Source organism: Bos javanicus, chromosome 8 (genome assembly GCF_032452875.1).
Source record: "Bos javanicus breed banteng chromosome 8, ARS-OSU_banteng_1.0, whole genome shotgun sequence".
NCBI lineage: Eukaryota > Metazoa > Chordata > Mammalia > Artiodactyla > Bovidae > Bos > Bos javanicus.
In genome coordinates this window covers 87,308,063-87,330,460 of record NC_083875.1, presented here as the reverse complement: position 1 = coordinate 87,330,460, position 22,398 = coordinate 87,308,063, and the positions used below count along the sequence as shown (strand labels likewise).

The 22,398-nt window shown below is 39.5% G+C and overlaps 1 protein-coding gene across 6 annotated transcripts in view; it reads right to left on the bottom strand.

Annotated features, from left to right (window-relative positions):
* AUH (AU RNA binding methylglutaconyl-CoA hydratase) overlaps window positions 1-22,398 on the bottom strand; it is a 220,688-nt gene that overhangs the window by 71,019 nt on the left and 127,271 nt on the right. The window lies entirely within an intron of this gene.

Below are 22,398 nucleotides of genomic sequence, written 5' to 3'. Positions count from 1 at the left end.
GGACAGAGGAGCCTAGTAGGCTACAGTCCATGGGGTCGCAAAGAGTCAGATACGGCTGAGCAACCTCACTTTCTTTCTTTTCTCTTCTATAGGTGGAGAACGCACAGCCTTCCTGCATTATGGGACTTCCTTGGGGCCTAGTGGTTAAGAATCCGCCTGCCAATGCAGGGGACGTGGGTTTCATCTGTGGTCTGGGCAAGTGCCAGGGGGCAACTAAGCCCATGCACCACAACTACTGAGCGTGTGCTCTGTAGCCCATGCTACGCAACTACTAAAGCCCAGGAGCTCCAGAGCCTGTGCTGCACGAGAGAAGCCACTGCAACGAGAAGCTTGCATACCGCAACTACATTGTAGCCCCCATCACAGCAACTAAAGAAAGTCCAGGTGCATCAGTGAAAACCCAGTACAGCCAAAAATTAATTACTTAAAAAAATGTTATAAATCTTACTAAACATCCTCTGTTTACCATGTATTTCCTAGTCATGTTCCATAACCCACCCTACTCCCCACCAGGAACCCCCAGCCCCTTTTCCTTTTTTTAGCCTAAGACAGTACACGTTCTCAAATGCAAGCTGCCTCGCTGAGTTACTCACAGCCGAGTTTCTCCTACGTGTATGTGTGCTGCGCATGTTAACAAACTGTTCCTCTCCGACTAACCTGTCTTTGGTTAATTCCTAGCACCCCAACCAGAGAACCTAGAGGGTAGAGGAAAAGTGTTCTTCCTCCTCACAGGCCCTTAAAACATGTGAAAACTACGAACTCTGCTTATAAAGAGAAATGCAAGTTGTATAGCTTCAAAATACCCTTCCTCATCTGCTTGCTTGGCAAATACCCCAAAGATTGACAATTCTGTTAGGGAGGCTGCTGGCCTGCAAACTGTTACACCCCCCGTGACAGGAAAGTTTGCCACCTATGAGTAGCTTCCCCTAGCCCCAGCTACTATACCTCATTTCCAGGATTTTACTCAAAGACAGTCTAGTAAAAATGTGAAATGGCATGTATGACATACACATGCGGTTTTTCACTGTGACATTATAGGTAATTACAAAAGAACAAAAACAAGCCAAATGTTTATCATAACACACAGTCTGAATGGATTACAGTAGCACACAATGGGGGTGGACAGGAAGACATCTGTTTTTAATAATAACTGCTTTATATATATATGTGTGTGTATGTGTGTGCAAACTTCGTTTTTTAAGAAAATGCCCGTTTTCTAAATCAGTTGTACCATTTTACATTCCTATGTGTGGTGTATCAAACTCCCAGATATTCTACAACCTTGTCAACACTTGGTATAGTCAGATTTTTTTAATTTTAGCGGTTCTACTAGGCATTAACGGTGTCCCACTGTGGTTTAATTTGCACTTTCCTTATGACTTTGAACACCCTTTTATGTGTTTATTTGTCATTCACATATCTGTGGTGAAGAGCTTTCTCAAATAACTTGACTGTTTTAATTAGAGTGTTTTGTTTTCTCACTCTTGAGTTTTCAGAGTTCTTTACATATTTGAGATACAGGTCCTTTATGAGACATAAGATCTACACGTATTTTCTCCCAGTATGGGACTTAAACTATCAACAGTGTCTTTTGACAACTGATACTCTTCATTTTGATCAAGTCTAGTATTTCCTTTTTTTTCTCAGGTGGATTGTGCCTTTGGTATCTTACTTAAGAAATCTTAAATTTCTAGCCTAAGAGTACAAAGCTTGTTTTCCTAACTTTGCTGCTTAAGTTTTATATTTTCAGTTTTCATATTTTGGCCTATGATCCATTTTGAGTTCATTTTTATATATGTCAAGAAGTATGGATTGACACTGATTGTTTGCATGAAAGTTGCTCAGTCGTGTCCGACTCTTTGCGACCCCTCGGAATATACGGTCCATGGAATTCTTCAGGCCTGAATACTGGAGTGGGTAGCCTTTCCCTTCTCCAGGGGATCTTCCCAACTCAGAGATTGAACCCAGGTCTCCCACATTGCAGGAGGGTTCTTTACCAGCTGAGCCACCAGGGAAGCCCAAGAATACTGGAGTGGGTTCAGTTCAGTTCAGCTCAGTTGCTCAGTCATGTCCGACTCTTTGCAACCCCATGAATCGCAGCACACCAGGCATCCCTGTCCATCACTAACTCTCAGAGTTTACCCAAACTCATATCCATCGAGTCGGTGATGCCACCCAGCCATCTTATCCTCTGTCGTCCCCTTCTCCTCCTGCCCCCAACCCCTCCCAGCATCAGAGTCTTTTCAAGTGAGTCAACTCTTTGCATGAGGTGGCCAAAGTACTGGAGTTTCAGCTTCAGCATCAGTCCTTCCAATGAACACCCAGGACTCATCTCCTTTAGGATGGAGTGGTTGGATCTCCTTGCAGTCCAAGGGACTCTCAAGAGTCTTCTCCAACACCACAGTTCAAAAGCATCAATTCTTCGGCACTCAGCTTTCTTCACAGTCCACCACTCACATCCATAACTATGCCAAAGTCTTTGACTGTGTGGATCACAATAAACTGTGGAAAATTCTGAAAGAGATGGGAATACCAGACTACCTGACCTGCCTCTTGAGAAACCTATATGCAGGTCAGGAATCAATAGTTAGAACTGGACATGGAACAACAGACTGGTTCCAAATAGGAAAAGGAGTACGTCAAGACTGTATATTGTCACCCTGCTTATTTAACTTATATGCAGAGTACATCATGAGAAATGCTGGGCTGGAAGAAGCACAAGCTGGAATCAAGACTGCTGGGAGAAGTATCAATAACTTCAGATATGCAGATGACACCACCCTTATGGCAGGAAGTGAAGAGGAACTAAAAAGCTTCCTGATGAAAGTGAAAGAGGAAAGTGCAAAAGTCGGCCTAAAGCTCAACATTCCGATCATGGCATCCGGTCCCATCACTTCATGGGAATAGATGGGGAAACAGTGGAAACAATGTCAGACCTTATTTTTCTGGGCTCCAAAATCACTGCAGATGGTGATTGCAGCCATGATATTAAAAGACGCTTACTCCTTGGAAGATCTTTTTTTTTTTTTTTGTACAGTTCTTCTGTGTATTCTTGCCATCTCTTCTTAGTATCTTCTGCTTCTGTTAGGTCCATACCATTTCTGTCCTTATTGAGCCCATCTTTGCATGAAATGTTCCTTTGGTATCTCTGATTTTCTTGAAGAGATCCCTAGTCTTTCCCATTCTGTTGTTTTCCTCTATTTCTTTGCATTGATCGCTGAAGAAGGCTTTCTTATCTCTTCTTGCTATTCTTTGGAACTCTGCATTCAGATATTTGTATCTTTCCTTTTCTCCTTTGCTTTTCGCTTCTCTTCTTTTCACAGCTATTTGTAAGGCCTCCCCAGACAGCCATTTTGCTTTTTTGCATTTCTTTTCCATGGGGGTGGTCTTGATCCCTGTCTCCTGTACAATGTCACAAACCTCATTCCATAGTTCATCAGGCACTCTATCAGATCTAGGCCCTTAAATCTATTTCTCACTTCCACGGTATAATCATAAGGGATTTGATTTAGGTCATACCAGAATGGTCTAGTGGTTTTCCCTACTTTCTTCAATTTAAGTCTGAATTTGGCAATAAGGAGTTCATGGTCTGAGCCACAGTTAGCTCCTGGTCTTGTTTTTGCTGACTGTATAGACCTTCTCCATCTTTGGCTGCAAAGAATATAATCAACCTGATTCCAGTGTTGAACATCTGGTGATGTCCATGTGTAGAGTCTTCTCTTGTGTTGTTGGAAGAGGGTGTTTGTTATGACTAGTGCATTTTCTTGGCAAAACTCTATTAGTCTTTGCCCGGCTTCATTCCGTATTCCAAGGCCAAATTTACCTGTTACTCCAGGTGTTTCTTGACTTCCTACTTTTGCATTCCAGTCCCCTATAATGAAAAGGACATTTTTTTTAGTGTTAGTTCTAAAAGGTCTTGTAGGTCTTCACAGAACCGTTCAACTTCAGCTTCTTCAGCGTTACTGGTTGGGGCACAGACTTGGATTACTGTGATGTTGAATGGTTTGCCTTGGAAACGAGCAGAGATCATTCTGTCGTTTTTGAGATTGCATCCAAGTACTGCATTTTGGACTCTTTTGTTGATCATGATGGCCACACCATTTCTTCTGAGGGTTTCCTGCCTGCAGTAGTAGATATAATCGTCATCTGAGTTAAATTCACCCATTCCAGTCCATTTCAGGTCGCTGATTCCTAGAATGTCGACATTCACTCTTGCCATCTCTTGTTTGACCACTTCCAATTTGCCTTGATTCATGGACCTGACATTCCAGGTTCCTACGCAATATTGCTCTTTACAGCATCGGACCTTGCTTCTATCACCAGTCACATCCACAGCTGGGTATTCTTTTTGCTTTGGCTCCATCCCTTCATTCTTTCTGGAGTTATTTCTCCACTGATCTCCAGTAGCATATTGGGCACCTACTAACCTGGGGAGTTCCTCTTTCAGTATCCTATCATTTTGCCTTTTCATACTGTTCATGGGGTTCTCAAGGCAAGAATACTGAAGTGGTTTGCCATTCCCTTCTCCAGTGGACCACATTCTGTACAAAAAAGATCTTCACAACCCAGATAATCATGATGGTGTGATCACTCACCTAGAGCCAGACTTCCTGGAATGTGGAGTCAAGTGGGACTTAGACAGCATCACTAGGAACAAAGCTAGTGGAGGTGATGGAATTCCAGTTGAGCTATTCCAAATCCTGGAAGATGATGCTGTGAAAGTGCTGCACTCAATATGCCAGCAAATTTGGAAAACTCAGCAGTGGCCACAGGACTGGAAAAGGTCCGTTTTCATTCCAATCCCAAAGAAAGGCAATGCCACAGAATGCTCAAACTACCGCACAATTGCACTCATCTCACACGCTGGTAAAGTAATGCTCAAAATTCTCCAAGCCAGGCTTCAGCAATATGTGAACCGTGAACTTCCTGATGTTCAAGCTGGTTTTAGAAAAGGCAGAGGAACCAGAGATCAAACTGCCAACATCCGCTGGATCATGGAAAAAGCAAGAGAGTTCCAGAAAAACATCTATTTCTGCTTTATTGACTATGCCAAAGCCTTTGACTGTGTGGATCACAATAAACTGTGGAAAATTCTAAAAGAGATGGGAATACCAGACCACCTGATCTGCCTCTTGAGAAATCTGCATGCAGGTCAGGAAGCAACAGTTAGAACTGGACATGGAACAACAGACTGGTTCCAAATAGGAAAAGGAGTTCGTCAAGGCTGTATACTGTCACCCTGCTTATTTAACTTATATGCAGAGTACATCATGAGAAACGCAGGGCTGGAAGAAGCACAAACTGGAATCAAGATTGCTGGGAGAAATATCAATAACCTCAGATATGCAGATGACACCACCCTTATGGCAGAAAGTGAAGAGGAACTCAAAAGCCTCTTGATGAAAGTGAAAGAGGAGAGTGAAAAAGTTGGCTTAAAGCTCAACATTCAGAAAACGAAGATCAGGGCATCCGGTCCCATCACTTCATGGGAAATAGATGGGGAAACAGTGGAAACAGTGGCTGACTTTATTTTTCTGGGCTCCAAAATCACTACAAATGGTGACTGCAGCCATGAAATTAAGAGACTCTTACTCCTTGGAAGGAAAGTTATGACCAACCTAGATAGCATATAAAAAGCAGAGACATTACTTTGCCAACAAAGGTCCATCTAGTCAAGGCTACAGTTTTTCCTGTGGTCATGTATGGATGTGAGAGTTGGACTGTGAAGAAGGCTGAGCGCCAAAGAATTGATGCTTTTGAACTGTGGTGTTGGAGAAGACTCTTGAGAGTCCCTTGGACTGCAAGGAGATCCAACCACTACATTCTGAAGGAGATCAGTCCTGGGATTTCTTTAGAAGGAATGATGCTAAAGCTGAAACTCCAGTACTTTGGCCACCTCATGTGAAGAGTTGACTCATTGAAAAAGACTCTGATGCTGGGATGGATTGAGGGCAGGAGGAGGAGGGGACGACAGAGGATGAGATGGCTGGATCGCATCACTGACTCGATGGACGTGAGTCTCAGTGAACTCCAGGAATTGGTGATGGACAGGGAGGCCTGGCGTGCTGCGATTCATGGGGTCGCAAAGAGTCAGACACGACTGAGTGACTGATCTGATCTGACTCCTTGGAAGGAAAGTTATGACCAACCTAGACAGCATATTAAAAAGCAGAGACTGGAGTGGGTAGCCTATCCCTTTTCCAGTGGATCTTCCCAACCCAGGAATTGAACCGGGGTCTCCTGCATTGCAGGCAGATTCTTTACCAACTGAGCTCCCAGGGAAGCCCCAATACGAACAACCAATAGTTGAAAAACCATTATTTCCCCCATGAACTACTTTTATACCAAGCTTTATTTTTAAAGGTTTAAGTTGATATTGTTTATTATTTTTGTCTCTAAGGGATCTACTGAGAATGCCTTAAAATAAAATATATACCTCTTCTCTAAAAATGTGAAGTATAGTGATATACTTCTATAGTAATAGAAGAAAGAAAAACTAGAAGCGTAAATTCTTAACAATGTTGGAGTTTTGACGAAGGACACCCTAGTGAAAAGCTGTAATACAAAGGACACCTGTGGGACCTGGGAATGGCTGCAGAGGTAGTGGACACACAGCCCAACACACTGTCATGACTACGGGTTAAGACACAGAATTTTAAGAGTTGCCTACTAAGCCTTACATTCTTACTGCTTCACACTTACACAATACTAGCTATTGTTTTCACTGCTTCACATTAAGTGTATATCACATTAGCTATACACTTGTACACACATGCCATAATTAGTAGGCTAGCATGGCAGGTTTTGTTTTGCTCATGGTCAATAATGTAACAAAGCTCTCTGTCTGTAGTGGAGAGCTCCATGTAAATGACGAAAGAGAGAAAAACAGAAACAAGTAAAGAATGCAATGCTTCTGAACACAGTCCTAGAGTTCTGCAAGAGCTCTAGGGGCTCTGGGAAAACTAAAGCCACAGTGGCTCTGTGACACAACTAAGGAAACAACATCTCACAAGCCATCATGCCAATCCCCCTTTTCCTGTTGCCTCACCCCTGCGGCTGTTCTTTCAGTGCATTACACAAAAGTTGTTTGCTCAGTAGATTTTTTTTTCCCATAGCAGTAACATAAAATCAGCAATGTAATATATACTTAATGCTCAAATATCATATATCTTTGCTCATGATTACGAATGTGACAGATAAAATATACTTAATGACCATGTTTAAAATATGCTTATCAACCACTGCTTTTCTTAATTTTAAGTAAGAAAGTTATTTAAATTTAAGAAAACCCAGGGTTCCTTGGAAGTTGTAGTCTCCACTAACATCTTCTTTTAAAAAATGAGGGAATAAAACCACTGTGTCCCTGAGCAGGTTGGCAGTGCATGGCCACCCCACCACGTAGTGGTACAGGGCAGCCTTCAGAAGCCAGCCTCCTCATTGCGCCCCCACCCTCCTCAGGATGGGTCTGTCCCAGTCTGTCTTGGTGTGCTGTTTTCCTCACTTCTCTGTAAAACTATTTCAATATCACAATCATATTAACCCATTCCACAAAGAAACATAAAGACTACTGTATCCCTTAGCAAACGTAAGTTTTAAAGTTTATCTTTAAACTTTAAAGATCTGCTGTAAGGATCAAAAACAACAGGAGAACTTTCCACACACAGATGGCAGTTGTGTCCCCAGACAAACCCTGCCCCCCATCTCCCGTCGCCTCTTTCCCCCCGGAGTTGCCGGATGCCTGACTCATGCTTACAAAGTATGTGATTCTAAATCACTAACTAAAAATCTACAAAAAAAAAGCTGCATATTATACTTTTTTCTCTCTAGAAAACAGTTTCTGTAACTTAAATCTCATTAAATAGGATAAAGTTTCAAGTTTCCAATATCAAATGAATCACCGATTTTCTTCTCAAAAGTGCAGTAACAGTTGCTCCTAAGACAAGCCTATCAGAATGTGGACTGACTGTGGATTGAGATGTGCTGACGTGCAACCCAAGAGCTCTTGGCTTCTGACAACTCAAAAAGGGATACAGATTTCAGTCCTGGAGGACTCCTAACAGTATACATCAATGTGTCCCTCTGGGTAAAAAGCATGCTGTGTCTAACAGAAAGAAGAAATCACTAGAAAACAAACTGATTTTTTTTCAGTAGCTGGAGAAGTGAGTGAGTCCATCAACATGTCTGCTCTGACCTAAGAGAAAGGGCACTGTCCCGGGGTTTGGGTACCGGGGGTTTCAGAATCCCCAGAGGGATGACATTTTACTTTAGTGAATTCTAGTTTCCTCATCTATTAGGGGAGGAAGACGAATGAGCTTGCTGCTGTAAGTATTTGCAGAATCAAACATCAGCTCCTGGCTCGTACCACTACGTGTAGTAGCGGGGGTGTTCCGAGGCCCCACAGCAACAGAAAGGGTCTCAGAACGTTTGCAGTGCACCAACATATGTCTAAGTGCTGGACTCAGCTGAGACACGAAAACGAGCTCTTCTCTCCTAATTCCATCTCCAGTACAGAACGTTCTCCTCTCATAGGTTCTTCTATAATGCAGATGCTGCCAAGGTGTCATGCTCTTTGGAGTGTAATTAAATACTCATAGGTTTACTCATGTTGGATCTTTACTACTTACAAAGAAGCTGGGTTCTGAGAGGAGTCACTGGAGAATGGAAAATACAAGTCTGTCACTGGCTGATCGTGTATTCACTATAAAAGTCAGAAGCTGTGGTTTCCATTGATATAAATCAGCCTGTAAAAGAAAAATGAAAAGGGAGCCAAATGTCGGCTGCAGGCCAGGGAGAGAGTCAGCTTTCCCTGTGCTCCTGCTCGTCCTCAACCACCTACTTTAGTCCCCGATATTCCTATAGCCCATGTACATTCCATTAGCAAATCTTTTGATAAATTCTTATACTGCTCGAGCAAAGAATTAATTCATACTGCCCCACTAAGTGCCAAGATTATGTGACTGTGATTGGTAAGGGGTTATACACATTGTCACTATTCCAGTTCTTTCAAAGTCCTCTCCACTCTTACACAGTTCTCTGAGTCTAGCTGAGCCACAAACACTGCTGATGAGATCAATCAGTCTACTAATCTTTTTTTTTTTCTTCTTTCTCTACTTGGTGGGGGCGGGAGGGGGGGTCATTTAAAAAAACTTTTACATATGATCAAGGAACAGCTACATACATGGCAATAATAATGCCTTGGGGGGAAAAAGCACAAAACAGCAAGCATTTATCTAGTGCTTATTATGTGCCAGGTCCTTTCTAAGTACTTTATAAATTGATTCAACTCCCACGCCAACTCTTTGAGAGCAGTGCTTTAACCCTGGCTTGAGCAGAGCAGTGTGTCTCTGGGACAGGGGCGTGTGTCACTACTTTCCTATCTCTTCTGTCTCTGTGAGGCTCACAAAGACTGGGCAGCAGTCCTCATTGAATTCCAGCTCTGACTGTAGGAGAGTACAAAAGATAGGGGACACCTGGGTTACTGAGGAGGTCACATACTGGAAATAAAAAGCAAAAGAACACCTGAAGCCAACACTACTAAGAGTAAGATACCAGTGGCTGTGGATGTAATACATGTTTTGACTAAACTGGAACAAAGGTAACATAGAACCTTAAAGGCAAAGAAATGCACCTTAAGCCAGTAAAATGCACCTTAATATGGAGGTAGCAAAACAATTTTTACATTCGTACTACAGGACGAAACTCTAATCACATACGGTGTAGATGAATATTTAATAAGAACAAACTTTGTTTCTATACAATTTGTTATTACTAGCGGCTTTAAAAAAAATCTTTCCCTTTAAATGTACTGTATGATTTATAATTTTTAAAAGTACACTAGGGAATATTACTCTTTAGAAAATAATTCAGCATATAAACTCCTTTTCATTGTTTGAAATTATGAAGTTTACAAAGATTACAACAGACCTTCAAAAATACAGAATGAAAAGCAAGCCTGTACTGAAAGAACATTTCAACCTCAGACTATATGCAAGTGATTTCTTCTCCAAGACAAATCTGGAAAAATGAATTGGCAGGCACCATTCTCATGTTCCATAAAATGCACATGTCAGGCCTCTCCACAAGGCATAATGTGAAGTAAAAAAAAAACTGCAACTCTCTGGATTTATCAGATAATCTGATGTCAGATATTTATACTTATACATAAATCATGACTTACATCTCCTAAAACCTAAGTCTGTAAATAACACCTTCCTCCGTATTGTTAAGTTTATAAAGACATTCCACAGAACACCTGTCAAAGCAGAAAATAAATTATGGGGGTATGATCCAAAATGCAAGAGAAATCTGAGAGATTATTAATGGGATGGAGGTGGCCCTGTATGACTCCTCACCCAGAACAGGCCTTTCTCTGCTTCAGTTGAACCAGATTCTTGTCAAGCTTTGTAACTTCTGTGATCCTAAATCTTGGTGCTGGAGAGCCAAGGAAGACTGAGGCAACAGGCAGCTTTGGAAGCTGCTTACTAAAGTGATTTCCTTATCCCCATGCAGGCTGCATGTGATTTAACATTCAGAACCTCCTTCTGACCAGCCAATCAGAATAAAACTTTGGGGATAAAACTATTAGGTTTTAAAACTAAGAGGTATAAACCAAGTGCTAGGTCAGGGAACAGGGAAAATCTTTCAAGAGGAAGGGCAGTGCTGAGACGGCAAGCAAAGAGGGAGGTCACCTGTAGCTCAACTCAAAGTCCATTCAACAACAGGTGAGGTTTACATGGGTCACAGAGATGAAATGGGAAGGGCAAAACTGAGAAGCAAAATTCAAGTTCCACGCCAGGATGAGTTCATGCTTCCTTTGATTAAGCAATATGAGGTAGGTACTGAAAGTTTTGGAATCAAATTAACCTGTTAAACATTGTATGGACATAAACATACCAAAAGAGACTAATTACAAAATACTGGATTAGCTCAGGTGGCAGGTCATGGAAATCTGAATCAACAGAGTGGCAGCAGAAACAAAAATGAATTAAAAGATGGCTAATCTAAAATAGCAAGTTGTTCAATAATCTCTTCAGTTAATACAAAAGTAAAGACCTGTCTATATCAGTAAACAATGCAGTATGTTTACACTGCAAAGATTATTTCCTGAACATGGAGCACTTCTCTTAACTAACAACAATCCTAAATGGTGGAGTGAGGTCATCAATACATCTACTAGATGTAATATCCTTAATTAGTTATGTAACCCTGAAGAAGGTCCTAAGATTCAGTTTTCATATCTATGATACAGGAATAATTTACCTGTTAAGCTTGATGGTGCAATATGAGACAACGGGATAATGCCTATCCCACTTGTGGATGCCACAAACGAACCTGGAATCTAGTATAAACTCAAAGGTCAACTAAATCTGATGTTCATAGCCTGCAAACTGAAATGTTTCAAACTGTCACACAAAAGTTGCAGTGAGATTTTATATTCCAAAAGTCCCTATTTGGATCACAGGTTTGGAATTTAGACTTCTGACAGTCTTTTAAATTCACTAAATGTATACACTAATATGTATACACTTCTCAGTATCAGAGCAAACTAATTAAATGTTGGCATGCTATTAACTCTCGGAATAGTAAATACAGTTAAAGCAGTGTAAGCTTCATGGTTGAAAACACCTAAGAGTGATAAAATCATGAGTATATCTTTTGTATGACTTCTGAAAAATCTTAGTATCTTCAATTTAATTGTCCCAAAAGAGCAGCTTTTCCACAAAGGTATGAATTATATTGACATTACGTATTTCATCTAGTTCTGCAGTTTACTTGCCTTTAATTTGCTGCCCAAATGTGTAATGTGTGAATGATGGCAGCTCTACAAAAGAATGTAATTCTTAAAAGAAAAAGCTTTGCACAGCTGCTTGTAATAAAATAACAAAACCTAACAGCAAGGGCTGATTAGATAAAGATAAATATAGTAACACATGCATAAGTCTGAAATAGATCTGAGGAAAACTGTTACAGAGGACATTTCCTTGACTATCCTGACAAGCAATTTTAATGATTAAATGTGCCTAAGCATGTATATGTACACGTTTAAACACTAAAAGCTATTTAAAATACTCCCTTAAAAGAGTCAAAGTTTAATTTCTTATTTTAAACTATCAAATGCTAACTTGGTACACAGTGAAGCTATCATTTAGAAATAACCTTTATTATTTAAAATTAAAAGCATAATGTGAATTAGCTTAGAAAATGGCTTTTTAAAAATTTCCAAAAACAATCTAACTGCTCATGAATTAAAGCACTGTAACTTACGCAGCTCTATTTAAAAAATAAATGAGGACAAGCTCTGGCATTTAATCTGCTATTTTATAGAAACTAAATATAATTAAATTTAAGTAATGTCATACAAATATTTTGCTTCACTTTCATCTTATTTTAGAAACAATAAGGACTGATCATTGGTAATATATGGAAGTATTTGAAATTGCTTTTGGCTAGTCTATTAAATTAGTTAGTGAGGCTTAAACTGTAAAACAAATACACATCTACCCAGATTGCAAAATTAAGCTTATGGTTTATTTAGCGGCATAAAATAACACTTCATAAAATCTGTCCTAAAATAACATTTGCTAATAAAACTGACCAAGATTATTCTGAAATTCTATACTTCTTATAATGAGATGACAAATGGGACTCTTACTGCTGCCCCTCCCCACTTCTGTTCCCTAACCATGTATGTTAAAGTCTACTTATGGAATTTTCTATTCTGTATGTCTGTTCTCCCACAAGTATCATGCTGTCTTGATTTTTTTATAGTATGTCTTGAAATCAGGAAGTATGATTCAGTCAACTTTGCTCTTTGCCTCTCCATAAATATTTTTAAATCACCCTGCCATTATATATATAAAAAAATAAAGCTACTAGGATTATAGCTAAGATCTATAATCTATAGATCAATTTGGGGAGAAGTGATACAATAACAATATTACATTTTCTGACACATGAATGTCTTACGTCTTTTCATTTACTTCAGTCTTCTTTCATTTCTCTCTTACCATGTTTCATAGTTTCTAATGTACAGATTTTACACGTATTTTGTTAAATGTATTCCTAAATATTTCATGTTCTTTGATGCTACTATAAATGGGAGCGTTTTTTAATTTCACTTTCAATTGTTCATTGTAGCATTATAGTACAATTGATGTTTATACATTGACCTTGTATTCAGAGACTCTGATGAATTCAATCACTAATTCTAATAATGTTTTTGGTAAACTTCTTAGGATTCTCTCTGACCATGATCATATGGCACTTGTGAATACAGAGTTCTTCAAAATCATTTCTTCTTCTTGCCTTACTGTACTGGCTAGAACCTACAAGTAGAATGTTGAAGAGAAGTGGCTAGAGTGGACATTCTTGCCTTGTTTCCATTATTTGTGGGAAGGGGTTCAAGTTTTCATCACTGAAAACCTATAAGCATTTTACAAAGGCCTTTTGCCAGACTGAGGAAGCACCCTATTATTCTAATTTGCTAAGACTTTCTAAATCATTAATCAATACTGAAATCTATCAAATACTTTTTCTGCAAACATTGAGATGACCAGAGAATTTCTTTTATTCTGTTAATATGAATTATATTCTTCTATAAAACAGATTAAATCCTACTTAGTTACATTATCTTTTTAAATGAAAAAATTTTAATGTTTGTTGACTACTGACTAACTCATGTAGAACAGTCTGTCTCTTAATTCAGTAAAATGTTATGCAATTTAATTGGGGTGCATAAGTGATGGCAGTATTCAAGCTCCTTTAGGAATTATTACATCAGTTCAGTTCAGTTCAGTCGCTCAGTCGTGTCCCACTCTTTGCAACCCCATGAACCTCAGCACGCCAGGCCTCCCTGTCCATCACCAAATCCCGGAGTCCACCCAAACCCATGTCCATCGAGTTGGTGATGCCATCCGACTATCTCATCCTCTGTCGTCCCCTTCTCCACCTGCCCTCAATCTTTCCCAGCATTAGGGTCTTTTCAAATGAGTCAGCTCTTTGCATCAGGTGGCCAAAGTATTGGAGTTCCAGCTTCAACAGCAGTCCTTCCAATGAACACCCAGGACTGATCGCCTTTAGGATGAACTGGTTGGATCTCCTTGCAGTCCAAGGGACTCTCCAGAGTCTTCTCCAACACCACAGTTCAAAAGCATCAATTCTTTGGCACCCTGCTTTCTTCACAGTCCAATTCTCACATTCATACATGACCACTGGAAAAACCATAGCCTTGACTAGATGGACCTTTGTTGGCAAAGTAATATCTCTGCTTTTTAATATGCTATCTAGGTTGGTCATAACTTTCCTTCCAAGGAGTAAGAGTCTCTTAATTTCATGGCTGCAGTCACCATCTGCAGTGATTTTGGAGCCCAAAAAAATAAAGTCAGCCACTGTTTCCCCACCTATTTGCCATGAAGTGATGGGACTGGATGCCATGATCTTTGTTTTCTGAATGTTGAGCTTTAAGCCAACTTTTTCACTCTCCTCTTTCAGTTTCATCAAGAGGCTCTTTAGTTCGTCTTTACTTTCTGCCATAAGGGTGGTGTCATCTGCATATCTGAGGTTATTGATATTTCTCCCGGCAATCTTGATTCCAGCTTGTGCTTCTTCCAGCCCTGCGTTTCTCATGATGTACTCTGCATATAAGTTAAATAAGCAGGGTGACAATATACAGCCTTGACGTACTCCTTTTCCTATTTGGAACCAGTCTGTTGTTCCATGGCCAGTTCTAACTGTTGCTTCCTGACCTACATACAAGTTTCTCAAGAGGCAGGTCAGGTGGTCTGGTAAGCCCATCTCTTTCAGAATTTTCCACAGTTTATTGTGATCCTCACAGTCAAAGGCTTTGGCATAGTCAATAAAGCAGAAATAGATGTTTTTTCTGAAACTCTCTTACTTTTTCGATGATCCAGTGGATGTTGGCAATTTGATCTCTGTTTCCTCTGCCTTTTCTAAAGCCAGCTTGAACATCTGGAAGTTCACGGTTCACGTATTGTTGAAGCCTGGCTTGGAGAATTTTGAGCATCACTTTACTAGCGTGTGAGATGAGTGTAATTGTGCGGTAGTTTGAGCATTCTTTGGCATTGCCTTTCTTTGGGATTGGAATGAAAACGGACCTTTTCCAGTCCTGTGGCCACTGTTGAGTTTTCCAAATTTGCTGGCATATTGAGTGCAGCACTTGCACAGCATCATCTTTCAGGATTTGAAATAGCTCAACTGGAATTCCATCACCTCCACTATCTTTGTTCGTAGTGATGCTGTCTAAGGCCCACTTGACTTTACATTCCAGGATGCCTGGCTCTAGGTGAGTGATCACACCATCGTGATTATCTGGGTCATGATGATCTTTTTTGTACAGTTCTTCTGTGTATTTTTCTACCTCTTCTTAATTTATTACATTTATTACATCAGAGTTGCTCAAGTCAGAGTCACGAACCCCTCCTCCCCCACTAGTTCCCCAGCCTCTTGGCATTTCAGACCAGAAAAGCAAAGAACAGAAGAACTACAACCATAGACTCCTGACTCAGAGAAGCAGAAGTCCCTCTTCCCAGCACTCAGAGTAAGATTCCTGAATGAAACATCCATCAGGAGCTTATGTAACAGGTAGTTTACCTCCTATATCCAACTTACCTTTTTATATATATATTGTTTTTCTAAATTTGCTAAAATTTTGTTAAGAATTTTTGTACCTGTGATACTACACATAGAAAATCTTAGAGATGCCAAAAGAACTACGAGAGCTAATCAATGAATTTGGTAAGGCTTCAGGATATAAAATTAAGTTACAGAAAACTCTTGCATCCTATACACTAACAATGACAAATCAGAAACAGAAACCAAGGAAATAATCCGATTCACCATTACAACAAAAATAATAAAATATGTACCTAGGAACAAACCTACCTAAGGAGGCAAAAGACTTGTACTTAGAAAACTGTAAGACACTGATGAAAGAAATCAAAAACACCACAAACAGGTAGAGAGATATACCATGTTCTTGGACTAGAAGAATCAGTATTGTGAAAATGATGATACTACCCAAAGCAGTCTACAGACTCAATGCAATTTCCTATCAAATTACCAATGGAATTTGTAACAAAATTAGAACAATTTTTTTTTTTTACAATTTGTATGAAAACACAAAAGACCCCGAACAGCCAGAGCGATCTTGAGAAAGAAAAACAGCTGAAGCAATCAGGTTCCCTGACTTGAGACTATACTACAAACCTACAGTAATAAAGACAGTATGGTACTGGCATGAAAACAGAAATATAGATCAATGGAACAGAATAGAAAGCCCAGAGGTAAACCCACGCATCTGTGATCACCTACCCTATGACAAAGGAGGAAAGAAAATACAACAGAGAGAAAAAAAGGCAGCCTCTTCAATAAGTGGTGCTCAGAAAACTGAACAGTAACATGTAAATCAATGAGATAAGAACACTTCCTAATACCATACACAAAAATAAGCTCAAAATGGATTAAAGATATAAACATACATAACAAGATAACATAACAAGATCTTTTGTGATTCACCTCCTAGAGTAATGAAAATAAAAACAAAAATAAACAATTGGGACTTAATGAAACTTAAAAGCTTTTGTACAGCAAAGGAAGTCATAAACAAAACAAAAAGACGACTCATGGAACAGGAGAAAATATTTGCAAATGAAGTAACTGACAAAGTATTAATCTCCAAAATATACAAACAGTTATGCGGCTCAATAAAAACAAACAAAAAAATAAACCACACAACACAATAAAAAATATGGACAGAAGATTTAAATAGACTTTTCTCCAAAGAAGACATACAGATGGCCAACAAACACATGAAAAGATGCTCAACATCACTAATTATTAGAGAAATGCAAATCAAAACTACAATGAGGTATCACCTCACACTGGTCAGAGTGACCATCATCAAAAAATCTACAACCAGTAACTGCTGAAGCGGGTGGGCAGAAAAGGGAACTCTCCTACACTGTTGGTGGGAATGTAAATTGGTAAAGCCACTATGGAGAACAGTATGGAGATTCTTAAAACCACTAAAAATAGAATTACCACATGACCCAGCAATTCTACTCCTGGGCATATACCTGGAGAAATCTTAATTCAGAAAGATACATTCACCCCAATGTTCACTGAAGTTTACAGTAGCCAGGACATGGAAGGAACCTAAATGCCCATCTACAGAAGAATAAAGGAGATATAGTACATATATACAATGGAATATCACTCACCCATAAAAAGGGATAAAACTGTGCTGTTTACAGAGATGTGGATGGACCTAGAGACTGTCATACAGAGTGAAGTAAGTCAGAAAGAGAAAAACAAATATTGTATAATGCTTATATGTGCAATCTAGACAAATGATACAGATAAAATTATTTGCAAAGCAGAAGCAGTGATACAAACATAGAGAACAATGAGCAGGGAAAGTGGTGTGGGATGCACTGGCAGACTGGGATTGACACATATACACTATGTATGAAATAGGTAACTAATGAGAACCTACTGTATAGCACAGGGAACTCGACTCAATGCTCTGTGGCAACCTAAATGAGAAGGAAATCCAAAACAGGGGAATATATGTATACGTACAACTGATTCACTACTGTACAGCAGAAATTAACACAACAATGTAAAGCAACTATATTCCAATTAAAATTAATTTAAAAAAGAATTTTTATGTCTATTTTCATGAGAGATACAAATGGCAACCTACTCCAGTACTCTTGCCTGGAAAATCCCATGGACGGAGGAGCGTAGTAGGCTACAGTCCATGGGGTCGCAAAGAGTCGGACACGACTGAGTGACTTCACTTCACTGGTCTGTAAATTTCTTTCTTTTCCTTTGTTTGGTTCGGTAGGAAAAGTAATGAGGGAGGGCCTCATAAAATGAGTTGGGACCTGTTCTCTCCTTCTCTGTTTTCTGAAAGAACTTAGACAGGACTGGTCATAATTCTTCCATAAATGGCCAATAAATTTTACCATCATGAAGCCATCATGCCCAGAGTTTTCCATCTGGAAAAAAATTTTAATTACAAATTCAATTTCTTTTTTTAAAAAAAAGTCAAGGTATTCAGATTCTACTTCTTATAGCCTTAATTTTGGTGATATCCTGGTATAAAGTTGTTTATGATATTCTCTTATAATTTTTTAATAGCTATAGGATTTGTAATGATGACTGATCTTTTAATCCTGACATTGGTAATTTGTGTCTTTGTTTTTTTGTTCTTTGTTTCTTGATTATCAGATTGGCTGACAGTGTTAATGGCTTTTGGTTTTACCGATTTTTTCCTCTAATTTTCTGTTTGTACAAAGTCTTTTTCACTAACTTTATCTTTAATACAAGAAGTGGTTCAGTTCACTGATTCTAGATCTTTCCTTTTGCTTTCTAATATCAACTTTTGAAACTCTGATTTCTCTCTAAAGAGCACTGCTTTAGCTACATCTCACAAAATTTAATGTTGTTTTCATTTTAAGTTCAGAATATTTTCTAATTTTCTCTTGTGATTTCTTGAGGTTTCTCAAGAGGCAGGTCAGGTGGTCTGGTATTCCCATCTCTTTCAGAATTTTCCACAGTTTATTGTGATCCACACAGTCAAAGGCTTTGGCATAGTCAATAAAGCAGAAATAGATTTTTTTCTGGAACTCTCCTGCTTTTTCCATGGTCCAGCAGAGGTTGGCAATTTGATCTCTGGTTCCTCTGTCTTTTCTAAAACCAGCTTGAACATCTGAAAGTTCACGGTTCACGTATTGCTGAAGCCTGGCTTGGAGAATTTTGAGCATTACTTTACTAGCGTGTGAGATGAGTGCAACTGTGCGGTAGTTTGGGCATTCTTTGGCATTGCCTTTCTTTGGGATTGGAATAAAAACTGACCTTTTCCAGTCCTGTGGCCACTGCTGAGTTTTCCAAATTTGCTGGCATATTGAGTGCAGCACTTTCACAGCATCATCTTTCAGGATTTGAAATAGCTCAACTGGAATTCCATCACCTCCACTAGCTTTGTTCGTAGTGATGCTTTCTAAGGCTAGTTTAATATAAATACTTTATAGGCTAAATTGCAAACTTTACATAAAACTGTAAAATAAACTGAGATTTTAGAGAAACTATGAGCACATCACAAATTTCTTGGGAGCCCTGAGTACATGTGTTCCCTTCAGGTCTGCTTTAGTGGGAAATTTTAGAAGCACAAAGCTAGTTAGGAGTAAAACCAGCTCTCCAGCACCATGATGCATATCTCTTTAGTATCAGTTCAGAGAACAGAAAAAGAAGTGTCCGCCTAACCTGCTGCTATATCTCTAAGACCCAGAGCTAGCAATGCATGTGCTAGAAAGGTACCCCAGCACCCCAATGTAAAACTCCATGGAACAACTAGCATTTACATAGCACTTTAGAGCATTCAAAGCAGTTTTTAAGAAGGTAACAAATATAATAAATTTTACAACAGCTTTGTAATAGAGATTTATCATTACTCTCATTTCACAAGGAAAGAAAAGCTCAGAGACCTAACCTGCCAAAATTAGTAACCTGCAGCACAATTAGTAAATGACTTAAACTCAGTCTCTTTAACTCCAAACCTTCACAATGTAGAACAAAACCTGTGTGTCCCTTAACTGTTCACCTGCTCCCTTCTTGTGCCTTCTGGTTCTTGTTTAATGGTTGTAATAACCAAAAAGAAAAACCCAAGGTTTTCAGATGTATGTTTTCAGTTGCCTGCATTTTGCATTCCTTTGGTTCTCATCTACTTGCCCTACAAGCAGGTGTGAAGCTACTGCTAGGAGCATGCACCCTCCTTCCTGGGCTGTGTCTTCAACTGAATTGATTACTGGCTTCAACTGCCTTGTCCCTTTCCTGCTCTCCGTGGTTCAAGGGAGCCTGAGTCTCACATGGGTAATATTTGGTCGCCTCATCTCTGCTGTAGCAGGTACTCCAGGCAGGCAGGTTAGGTAAGTGATGAAAGAAATCACCTCCCCGTTTCTAGTCCCTTTTTCCCTATTCTGTGAAGGCTTTCCTTCCCTAAGGCTACTACCACCTTTTCCATTCTAGTTCTTAGAAGACAGACAACAGTGCAGTTTGGCTGGTTCTAGTACCTCCATCCATAAATACCACATTCGTACCCAGAACTCCTATCCGTGGACTGACTAGTCTGTCCCACGAACTCTAAGCTTTACCCATGAAAGCTCTGGTCACTAAGCATCAACTCCAGGGCACTCTGAGGATGCCCTTCAGGAAGGTAAAATGAAGACTGTAAATCCACGGAGTCAAATCTCCTCCGGACAACATAACCATCAAAAGTTTAGTCACAGGATACTGTTTTCTTTTACACTCAAATGTACAAAGTATTTCATCCAAACTCTGTATTAAATTAGGCTTGAGTACTATCCCATGGGCCTCCTCATCTTATGTAACATTTCTGTGACAAGAACATCCTCTGGGTTAAACTCATTTTAACAAAACTCACTCCTGTGTCCGGAAGGGCAGAACATTTAAAGTGCTTGCAAAACCTATGAATATGAAAAGAACACACATGTACACTTACACTGAGAAAAATATGACACTCCATGTACATATTTTTTAAAACCCCAAGCTTCTATTTTGTATGCTGATATATCAGTTGCAACTATTTCACAGTCTTCTTTTGAAAGCTGGATACCTTTCCAGCATATGCACTGCTACGTCTGGGTCTTCTGGGGTAAATCCATATATCCTCAGTTGTGATGAGTCTATATTCAAAGCCATTGTACATAATACCTCTAAGCACAGAGAAGAACAGCATATACTTATTAAACAGCAATATAAGATGGTGGTCTGACTACCCTTTCACCAGGTTTATCCTACACCAAGGTGACATGATTCAGATAATTAACCCTTTCCAAATGCTGAAAAAGTTTCCTCCTTAGAGATGGATTAGCTATAGAAATGCTTAACTGCCCAGATGGCCAAATGCAAAAGGATGTGACAGTCAGAGAGTGATCTAATACAAAAACCATGTAATGACAGATCTAAATATAAATGCTCAGTTTTTTATTTCACTAGTTCTGAAATGAAAAATTTCAGAAAAATGAATGAAAAATTTTTCAGAAAAATTTCTGAAATTTCATTTCAAAAATGAAAAATGACTGAAAAAATTTAATTTCTTTTCAGTATATAATTCTAGCAATATTTTAATTTTTATAAAAAGAAATGTCTTCAATAATAAAAGTACATTTTATTCTATATGAATTTTAAAATGCTTCAAGTTTAGTCATCTTCTAACTCTAAAACTGTCACTTTGAAATTAGGAGAGAGAAAATGAAGTACTTATTTACTTATCTTTTTAGAAAACCTACATTATATAAAAATTCAGTGAGGAAATATTTTATTTCAGCTGCCTGTCACACAACATCCAGTAACTAATTAATTGGCTTTAAACACTAGGGTACCTGGGTAGCATTTTTAAATACAATTCAGCAAAAAGAAAAACACTGCCAAATACCTTATAAAGCCTGTTATCCAGATGGGTACAAACTCTGTCTACAAACACTAACTAAAAAGAGACAAAAAGTCAAGGTCTACAGCCCAAGTGTGCGGACTGCCTCTGAGCCACAGAGTTGGAAACTGCCACCAACTGTATGAGCTGGCATGACATGTTTACTAAAATTAAAATGCCATTTTAGACTTGGTATCTCTGTGACTCTATGGACTGTAGGCTCCTCTGTCCATGGAATTTTCCAGACAAGAATACTGGAGTGGGTTGCCATTTCCTCCTCCACGGGATCTTCCTCTCTCAGGGATCGAACCCATGTTTCAGGTCTCCTGCATTGGCAGGCTGGAGAAGGCAATGGCACCCCACTCCGGTACTCTTGCCTGGAAAGTCCCATGGACGGAGGAGCCTGGTGGGCTGCATTCCATGGGGTCGCTAAGAGTCAGGCACGACTGGGCGACTTCCCTTTCACTTTTCACTTTAATGCATTGGAGAATGAAATGGCAACCCACTCCAGTATTCTTGCCTGGAGAATCCCAGGGACAGAGGAGTCTAGTGGGCTGCTGTCTATGGGGTCGCACAGAGTCGGACACGACTGAAGCAACTTAGCAGCAGCAGCAGCAGCAGCATTGGCAGGCGGGTTCTTTACTGCTGGCGCCACCTGGGAAGCCCTTAGACTTGAAAAGGATATGCTTTTTTTAGCCAATTAAAATTCTGGTGAAGGTGATAAACAACTAAAATTGATTCTGCTTAGTGTAAGAAAAATGGGATTTTTGGAAGGATCTCAAGGGAGGCTCTGAAAGATAACAGGCACACTCCTCAAGTCCAACTGGTAATGCCACAGTCAGGGTCATGCTGTGGGAGCTCCACCACCCCCTGTAGGGTCCCCTGGGAGAGCACCCACCCTGGGGGAGCTCAAGGTTGCATGCCCA